The sequence below is a fragment of the Rhinopithecus bieti genome, unplaced genomic scaffold (genome assembly GCF_001698545.2).
Source record: "Rhinopithecus bieti isolate Rb0 unplaced genomic scaffold, ASM169854v2 scaffold_6708, whole genome shotgun sequence".
NCBI lineage: Eukaryota > Metazoa > Chordata > Mammalia > Primates > Cercopithecidae > Rhinopithecus > Rhinopithecus bieti.
This window is the reverse complement of record NW_016806329.1, coordinates 3,479,202-3,488,892: the sequence shown is the minus strand read 5'-3', so window position 1 is coordinate 3,488,892 and position 9,691 is coordinate 3,479,202.

Genomic DNA, 9,691 nt, shown 5'->3' with positions numbered 1-9,691 from the left:
TAGTTCTCCCTGAGATGCACCATGGGAATAAGTGTCCTCCCAACTTTAATAATTATCTGAGCAGTCTTTCTTCCACTCCCGTTTTCCATCTGAATAGGGCTTGCTTACTAGGCCCTAGTTGTTCTCTACTCTTCCATTTGCATAATTCGCAGATGTCAGCTTGCTGGCTCCATTCTGTTCCATAGAATGATAGTCTTTGTTTTATGAGTAAATTGTTCTCTCTTTGTAGCTATAATTAGGGATATACTATACAAAAATTTAAAAATGGAACAAACATCAGGATTTAGATAGATAGGTAGATACATTTCCTAATCATATCCTGATTCAAGACTGCTTCCTTTACAAATTAACCTATGTGAATGCCTTCAAAACAGTGTAGAAATATTTAAACATACACTAGTTCAAGAATATGTAAATAGCTGTTATTGCTATTTGATTCATTACATGCAATCTATAAAATCATATTACTCACTTTACTATAGGTAGGAAGTATATCATTATTTAGTTAATGGATCTTGAAATAAAAATTAGAAACTATGATTTTCTATCCATCCACAATGTTTTATTAATGATTTCACGGGTATTTTCTTCTTCATTTGATAGTCTACGCAATTCAGCTTAATTCTTCAAATGTTTTTAATCTTATTTTGACACTTTCTTAACCTAGATACCTAACACATTATTTTTCTAAAGAAAGTAATACACAAGACTATAGAACTACTGTAAGTAAAAGAGACACTTACATATTCAAATCACACAAAATTTCAAAGACAACCAAATAAGATTGTGCTGCATAGACCTAGCAGCAGTGGGGAATAACACTTCTGATTAGGATGTTAATATACAATAGTATTTTCAAAAGCAAAATGTTTGGGTTCAACAACATGCAGTGAAATTTGATTTACAAATATTTTGCACTAATGGGATCTTTCTGGAGTTCTATTACACTTGAAGTTTCGATTTGATCTATATTTGCTGCAGATTGGTTCGCCCATTGGTTGATGGCTAATTTTTGAATAACATTGAAGTGCTGGAAATACTACATTTACTCATCTTCATAAAAATTGTGGTTGAATATTCTTGGAAGTGTAAGTCTATATTAATAACCATATGTCACAGCATGATTTTGTACATTCTTAAATAGTAGTGAACATAAATTTTAATATAGGAGTTTTTTTTTTTTTTTTTTGCCAAGAATCAGAAGACCCTTAACTCATTTTTCAAAAGAAATTATTTGTTAACATATGGAAAATTTGAATTGAATTGCTATCTGAGAAAATGAGGGTATCTGGTGGCAAACACATACAATCACTTATAGTTGTCTTTTTTTTGTGAAGGTTGCACATATATCCAAGATGCAAGCATATCTTATATCTCAAAGGATTGCATTACCTTTCCCTTATTATACATATGTCAGTCTTTTACATGTGTAAATAATACCAAAGTCTGATTTCATACCACTTTATGATTGAGGAATATTGGAATATCTGTGCCTCACTAAGAAAATTCTCTAGATTTCTGTCCAGATGACTGTAACTGTCTCGTTATGATTTTCATGACCTTTTAGAGTCTAGAACTGAATATTCTATAGTCTTCTGGAAGATGTGTAGTATTTGAACTAGGGTGGCTGACATACATATAAAAAGAAATGAGGAAAGTGAAGTACTTCCTAGTGGCCACATGATTAAAAACATGCAATAGATTTCACTATAATCTCTTCTTTCCTCAATTTAACTATGAATGAACCAAAGTTAGTTATAATAAATGTTATATGAGAACCAAACCTAGCAAACTTACCTATTACACTCAGCACTGAACACATGTTAAAGGCTCCAGAAATAAAGAGTAAATAAAGTAAATATATAGTTTACTGAAAGGAGAAAAACTGAATATATTGGTCAAGAAGACAGAAAATGAAGTTACCCTTAGGTAAAACTGGCTTTCTCTAATTGCCTTTTCCGAAAGATTTCCAAAAGGAACTGAGGGTGGATTTTAAATCTGTTTCTTTTGCCGGTAAAGATACATGTTGTTCAAAATGAAAGGAAAATCAACAGAAAGGGAGTCTAAGACTTCGAAAATGTATGTAGCATTAGTACGTAATAGTCCTAGAGACGACTTGGTAAACCATATGCTAGAACTGAAAAATCATATTGCCTTTTGAAACTTAAGGAATTTTGAATGATCCCCCCTTTTAAAATAGTTATCATTGGTGCTAGATATTACTGATTTAAATTAAACTTTCGTGCATACTAATATAAATACATACATAGAGAATAGATATGTCTTCCGTGCAAAAAAATTCCAAAGAATTTCTGTAAATACTCTGCCTTTAAGTAGGTGGAGCATAACTCCCAACTCAAGTTTGGGCCGCACATAGTGACTTCCTTTCAGAGTATAAAATAAAACGGGGAAACACAGTAACTTTACAATGGAGAAAACTGACAAACACCACCCAAGCCAGGTAATCAAGTTCGATATAATATCAACAATAAAAAATCACTTTGATATTATCTATGCTTGATATGATGTGATGGAAATGGCACTTTACTTTTGTGATCTCCCCAAAACATGCAACTCTAGTCTAATCATGCGAAAAATATCAGATACTTCTGGAGTAGCATTATGTAAAACACCTGATCAGTACTACCCAGACCAATCAAGGTTATACAAAATAAGGACTGTTTGATGTAGGAGCTAAGGGCTTGGCCCTCTGAAGTGTCACTGAAAATCACTGACATGAAACCGATTAATAGGAGAAAAGGTATACAAATTTATTTAATGTGCATACATGGGAGCCTTTGGATTGAAGACCCAGAGATTCAGGGGAAATTGTCAATTTTTTTGCTTAGATTCAACAAAATATGGACAGCCATGCAGAAATATGACTGAACAAAAAATGGTATGATCTAATCCCAAGAGACTGAGTGGGGAAACCCAGTAAGTCTGTCTGTCTGGATTCTTCTTGGCCTGAGCATTCATTCCTTCCTGCTGGGTGATGGGCTGGACCCTCTCTTGAAAAGGAGGCTTATGAACTACAGTCAAACAAGGTAGTTTGACCTTAAAAAGATAACTTTTATATGGCCAGTTTTAGACAAAATTAGGAGGGATATTTGGAGTAATATTTTTAGGTATTTTGGTTGACTTTGGGGATAGGAGGTTCTGGTTTTTAAGACCTGACTTGGTGAAGAGGGATTCTAGTTTCTATAGGTAGCTTAGGGAGAATGGGACTGAGAGGCAGGAGGACAGGATGACAGAGAAAAATTTTTGCTTCTGAGGCTTTCATTTTGGGGTATTGTTTTCTGAGCTCCAACACTGCCCAGAGGAGTTATGAAGTAAAGACAACTAATAATATAGTATCCTGGAAGAGATCCTTGAGTGGAAAAGGGCATTCAGTAAAACTAAGGAGATCTGAAAATAAAGGATGAACATGAGTTAATAATAAGGTTTCAGTATAGATTTATTAATTGTGACCATACCAATGTAAGATATTAACAATAGAGGAAACTGGATATGGGATATGTAGAAACTCTGTACTATCTTCACAATTTTTCTGTAAATCTAAAACTGTTCCAAATGACAAACTTTATTAGAATTTACAGAAGAATTCCAAAATAATTTAACAAATAGGTTTCTATACTAGATTATTCTCAAAGAACGTCAAACACAAAAAAATGTATTTTTAGTATTTAGTCATCAATCTAGTGTTTCATTTATGCCCAAACATTTACAAAGCTGTTAATTCATTGTTTTGGGTATTGAGATAGAGAAAATATCATCAGATTAATAAGGCCTGTCACAAAGTTGAAGAGGAAAATGCCAACTAACTAAAATTTTAAGACAATAAATGGTTTTAAACTATTAAAGGGTTATTAAAATTTTTTATATACTAATGCTTATTAATGCCTAAATTCTTTATTGTATTCCATTTCTTTTTGGAAGGAATTAACTTTGGATATAATTATGTCGATATGAATTTTATTTTATTTTATTTTATTTATTTATTTTTTTTTGAGACGGAGTCTCGCTCTGTCGCCCAGGCTGGGGTGCAGTGGCTGGATCTCAGCTCACTGCAAGCTCTGCCTCCCGGGTTTATGCCATTCTCCTGCCTCAGCCTCCCGAGTAGCTGGGACTACAGGCGCCCGCCACCTCGCCCAGCTAGTTTTTTGTATTTTTTAGTAGAGGTGGGATTTCACCGGGTTAGCCAGGATGGTCTCGATCTCCTGACCTCGGGATCCGCCCGCACTGGCCTCCCAAAGTGCTGGGATTATAGGCTTGAGCCACTGCGCCCGGCTATCAATATGAATTTTAATGTAGGATAGTTGATTCAAGCTAATATGACTTATTGTGAATTCTGATTTTGTTTTTGTATCTGATTGCAAAGGTATAAATTTTGAAATACAACAAACTATTAAATATTCAAAATACTTAAACTTACATTTATTAAGCAAGTTAAAATGTTACTGTTTCAGCCAAAGTATTAATACTGTATGAACATGCTCTCTTCTATTAAATGCAAGTTTAATTATCTTAATTACTGTGGCTCCGTTAGAATTTTTTATATTGTATCTATGCTGCCACATTGATAAATCCCCCTAGGTGCACAATCATAGCTACTATATTTTCATATGTGATGACTTTCCTAAATTGGGCATTTTATTTTTATAAAAATTTTATATTGATTACATGTAATATGAAATTTTAAAGTGAATTAAAGATTTTGAAAATAATCTCAGCGAAAACTGAAATGGAACTAATCTATATTTTCTAAAAGCTGAATAAATTAGTCAAAAACTGAGCAGCATTAATACTGACAGAAAATTTATTAATGATCAGGTCATGAACACAGAAGAACACTAAGCATGGAAACAGAACAAATTGAAAGAAATAATTACAGGTTATTAATCAAATATTCTGAAAATATGTATCATTTCTATCTAAAAATCCAAGTAAACCTCTAATTCCAGTTCCTGGGTCAAAATGGATATATCTGGGTTATTTATTTGTGTATACCTCTCTTGATAAAGAAAATAATATCAGTTACAGTACTTTATTTCCAGTCATGATTTGGGATGAGAGCAGAGTAGCCTGACATTTATAATACTTCAGTGGCAATTACAGCACAGTTAATATATCAATTTAATTAAATTCTTATAGTGATTCATGACATAAAATATCAAAATAAGTTGCCTTGCACAGAAATAGACAAAAGATCAATGTAGTGGGCAGAGATACAATGAATTAAATTGAAGTGTAACTGTCATCTACTGAAAGGATTGTGTACATAAGTAGGTTTTTTTTTTTGGTAAAGCAATCACTTAGAAAGACATCATTTAGGAAAATTAGTTAAGATAGATCTCAGAAGGTTCCAGAGATTCCTAAAATCAGCCTTAAAGCAATATCTAAATTGTTTTTTATCTTACTGTTAATGAAGAATCAAAAAACTATGCTTGCATTAAATAAAAATAAATTAATTTTTTTTACTTATGTTTTACTGAACACAATACAAAATTTTGCATTTTCAGATGTGATTTGCCACTAAATTTTAGTGCTTTTAAATAAACTGATATCATTACAGTCCTCAAGGAAAAGCTATACATCAAAGAAAATATATGTGTGTCAAAGAAGAGAGAAAAGTGGCACCAGTGAGTGAGTTGGTCAGGTTTGCTCATCTTCTCACTACTACTTTGAACTAAGTCTGATCATGTAATTCTACAACAATTCAGAAGGAAAGCTGCTGTTTTTTTTCTGATAATAAAGGCAGTAGGGGCTTGAGTAATGAAAGAAAGAAAAACAAGATAGAAAAGAGGAAAGAAGGGAAGAAAGAAGGAAAGAAGAGAGAGAGAGAGAAAAATGCCATCAGTATCCTAAGTGAGTCTTACTGCCTACGTTGTGCTAGAAAATTAATAATTGGTACTTTTACATGTCAATGATTGGTAAACAATCTTGTGATCATGTGTTTTTCTCCTTTTGGTTTTCAGCATCTTCATCTGGAGAAAAGAACGAGTTGTGTTTTACTCAGATATCTTTTTTTTTTTTTTTTGAGACGAAGTTTCACTCTTGTTGCCCAGGCTGGAGTACAATGGTGCAATCTTGGCTTACTGCAACCTCTCCCCTCTGCGTTCAAGGGATTCTCTTGCCTCAGTCTCCCAAGCAGCTGGGATTACAGGTGCCTGCCACCACACCCAGCTAATTTTTGTATTTTTAGTAGAGACGGGGTTTCACCACGTTGGCCAGGTTGGTCTCGAACTCCTGACCTCAGGTGATCCACCCACCTTCGCCTCCCAAAGTGCTGGGATTACAGACATGAGCCACCATGCCCAGCCAGATATCTTCTAATGATGCATTTTATAGATTATCTGTGAACCTAAAATATCTGAGACAGGTCTCAACCAATTTAGAAAGTTTATTTTGCCAAGGTTAAGGACCCAGTCGTGACACGGGCTCAGGAAGTCCTAAGGATGTGTGCCCAAGGTGGTCAGGGTATAGATTGCTTTTATACATTTTAGGGAGACATGAGATATCAATCAATATGTACAAGATGTACATTGGTTCAGTCCAGTAAGGCAGGACAACTCAAAGGTCAGGAGGTGGTGTTTCAGGTCATAGGTAGATAAGAGATAAAAGAGGTTGCATTCTTTTGAGTCCTTGATCAACCTTTCACTGAATACACAATTTAGTCTGGCTCAGTGAATCTGCGTTTTTAACATAAACAATAGGGCAGAGAAAGCAATCAGATATGTATTTGTCTCAGGAGAGCAGAGGGATGACTTTCTGTCCCACACCTGTGAAGATAGGTTATTAGTTTACATGGCCAGGATGAAATTCAATACAACTGTTTTAGGGTAAAGATCTTGAGGTCCATAAGGAATTTCCTTGTGCATAAATTGTGAGGTAGGTATGTAGCTCTTTTATCTTCTATCTTATTTAGGAGTTAGAATGGGAGGTAGACTTGCCTGATATAGTTCCCAGCTTGACTTTTCCCTTGGCTTAGTGATTTTGGGGTCCTGAGATTTATTTTTCTTTCAGTTTTATGGTGAAGTAATCATATCTAGCTCAATTCCTGTGCTGTAATTTTAGTTACTGCTAGAGTAATGAGTAATCATTAACTTATAAAGTATTTTGCCTTATTTCATCAAGCAAAATAAGTGTGTGTGTGTGTGTGTGTGTGTGTGTGTGTGTGTGAATTAGTTCTGAAATCTTCCAGCCAGTTAAAAAATACTAGGACATTTCTGGACATGTCCTTTAGAAATAGAATTACCAAATCTCCCCCCCCCAAAATTGAGTTTCCACTCTCACCTTCAATAGTAATTGTAGGGGAGAGAAAAACTTTCCTTCTACTCTCAGAAGGTTTGATAATTGAGTCTATGAAATAACCTGACAGTAAACAGATTAACCGGAGAAAAATCATTTTAATTATGTGCATACGCATGGGAGAGCCGCAAAATTTGAGACTCAAAGAAGGGCCAGATGATTGAAATTATACAATATCCTGAGGTACAGCAAGGAATAGGAGTTTAGGGCCCTTGTAGTGGTGACAGTGACACAAGTTATGGAAGGGGGAGGGGAGAAAATGCATGGAGAACAAGATTGTTTTGTTATGCATGGAAAAGTCTTTCAGGTATCAGAGGAGCCCACTGAAAGAATAGGTGACAGCCTGTGACAACATCTGCCTGGGCATGGGGTCTCTTCTCCCTGGACTCACTCTTCCCTGGTTAATGAGATTCCTGGGAAGTGGGTTCATAAAAATTGAGGATCTATCATTTGACAGATAAGGGAACTTTACAGAAATCCCCACCCTACACTTCAGGAAAGAAAGAGGACCAAGAGACAGGAGCACAGGAGAAAATCAGGCAGACCTTGGTTCTTCTTTGGTTCAAAGCACTCAGTTTGCCAAAGCACCATACTTTGGGATATTTGCTGAACACCAACATAATCTTCTATGTTGAAAAACTCCCCTGATTATGCTAGTAGAATGTAATACACTGACACTAGGAAAAGATAACAAATAAGCAAAGAAAATAGAGTTCCATTTCTCTAACAGGACTGCTGAGTCACTTCTCACTTAAAATTAAGATCAGTCGTAACAGAAAATCTCAAATTACGGTAGGTAAGTTTCACATCATTTATGTATCAAGTCATTCATGGTAGATAAATTTCAAGTCAGAAATGTGTTTCCCTCTCACACAAATATTGGCAGACCATGATTAATGTGGTGGCTCTATTATCCTTAGGGACCCAAGCTCCTTCTGTGTGCTACCATCTTTAACAGGTGGTTTCTACCTCATTTTGCAAAATAGCTATATATCACAAGATCTACAGAATTTATGCTACCATGTTGCTTACATTTTTGGGTCATACCTAGCTCCAGAAATGGTTGACAAATAACATATTTTTGGCAGCTCATTTGCCCACTTTGAGTTTATGGACTTTATTGTTGAGAAGGTAGGATATTGGGAGATACCTCACAGATACTAGAAGACAACTGGTAGCCTCTGCTCCCAGTCTACCCTTGGGCAAAATGTCCCTACATGTTGAATATACCCATTCTTCTATCCTAAGGTATCTTCTGGTTCTAGTCAACTAGAAAACAAAAGACAAGATAATCTTCTCCTTGTACCCAGTGTAGACCTGTGGGGTAGGATTAAAATAACCACAATCAAAGTTTCCGTTGAGAAAAAGAAAAAAATGTTAAATAATTACCAGTTACTAGTTCATTTGCAATTGTATGCACTCAGCAGAGGTGATTTTTTTATTAGTAATTTTCTAACTCAGTAGTCAAAGTTTTAAAAAAAACTTTTTTTTTTCTTTAAATTCTCAGGACCGCTTTGCAGTTTTATAAATTCCTGAGTTACACATTATTATATTAATCAGTTATTGGAGAAGCAAGGAGTCACTATTATGTCCCTCCCATATGTCTCTATCAATATTTGCGCTTTGTAAAACTGAGACTTAAAAATTATTTATTGGCTAATTTATTTAAAAGACAACTCTGGCAAATGTTAACATCCATAAAATGAGGAGTGGCATCATTTAAACACAATCTTCTCCAAACAACAACAGACAAACAAGAAGATCATGATATTCTACCTCTGCATTCAATGTATTAATAATGTGGTGAAAAAATAAAACACAACATTCGAAACAACAAAATTGGAAAGAAAGGCCTTAAGCAGACCTTTTTGGAAAACTGGTTTTATATATACATATATACACAAAAAAACCAACTTGATGAACGGAAGTTTCTTAATTAAAGGTTAGTTGCAATGTTAAATCTGAAATCAAATTAATTTTTATCCTCACATTACAATAAAAGGTAGTTGTGTGTTTTGCAATTGAAATGGTCAACACATATATATAACAACAAAATTCAAAATTTGGAATTACCTGGGTTAAAAATATTTTCCAATATTTACACGCTTCACAAATTTATAAAAAAATAATGAAAAAAATTTCCTATGTGTTAATCATCACCAACAGAAAGCCTTTGCAGGACGGAAAGAACACACATCCTGGAAACACGAGATGTAAAAATCCAAAATTCAAACAACAGGTCCAAACCTTATCATAACAACAAATACATCATAAGCATCAGTTATTTTCCTTGAAGTGACCAATATACAACATTGTTCATTTTAGAAAAAGTATCCTCCCAATATTCATGTCCGGTATAAACACATAGATATATACAAAT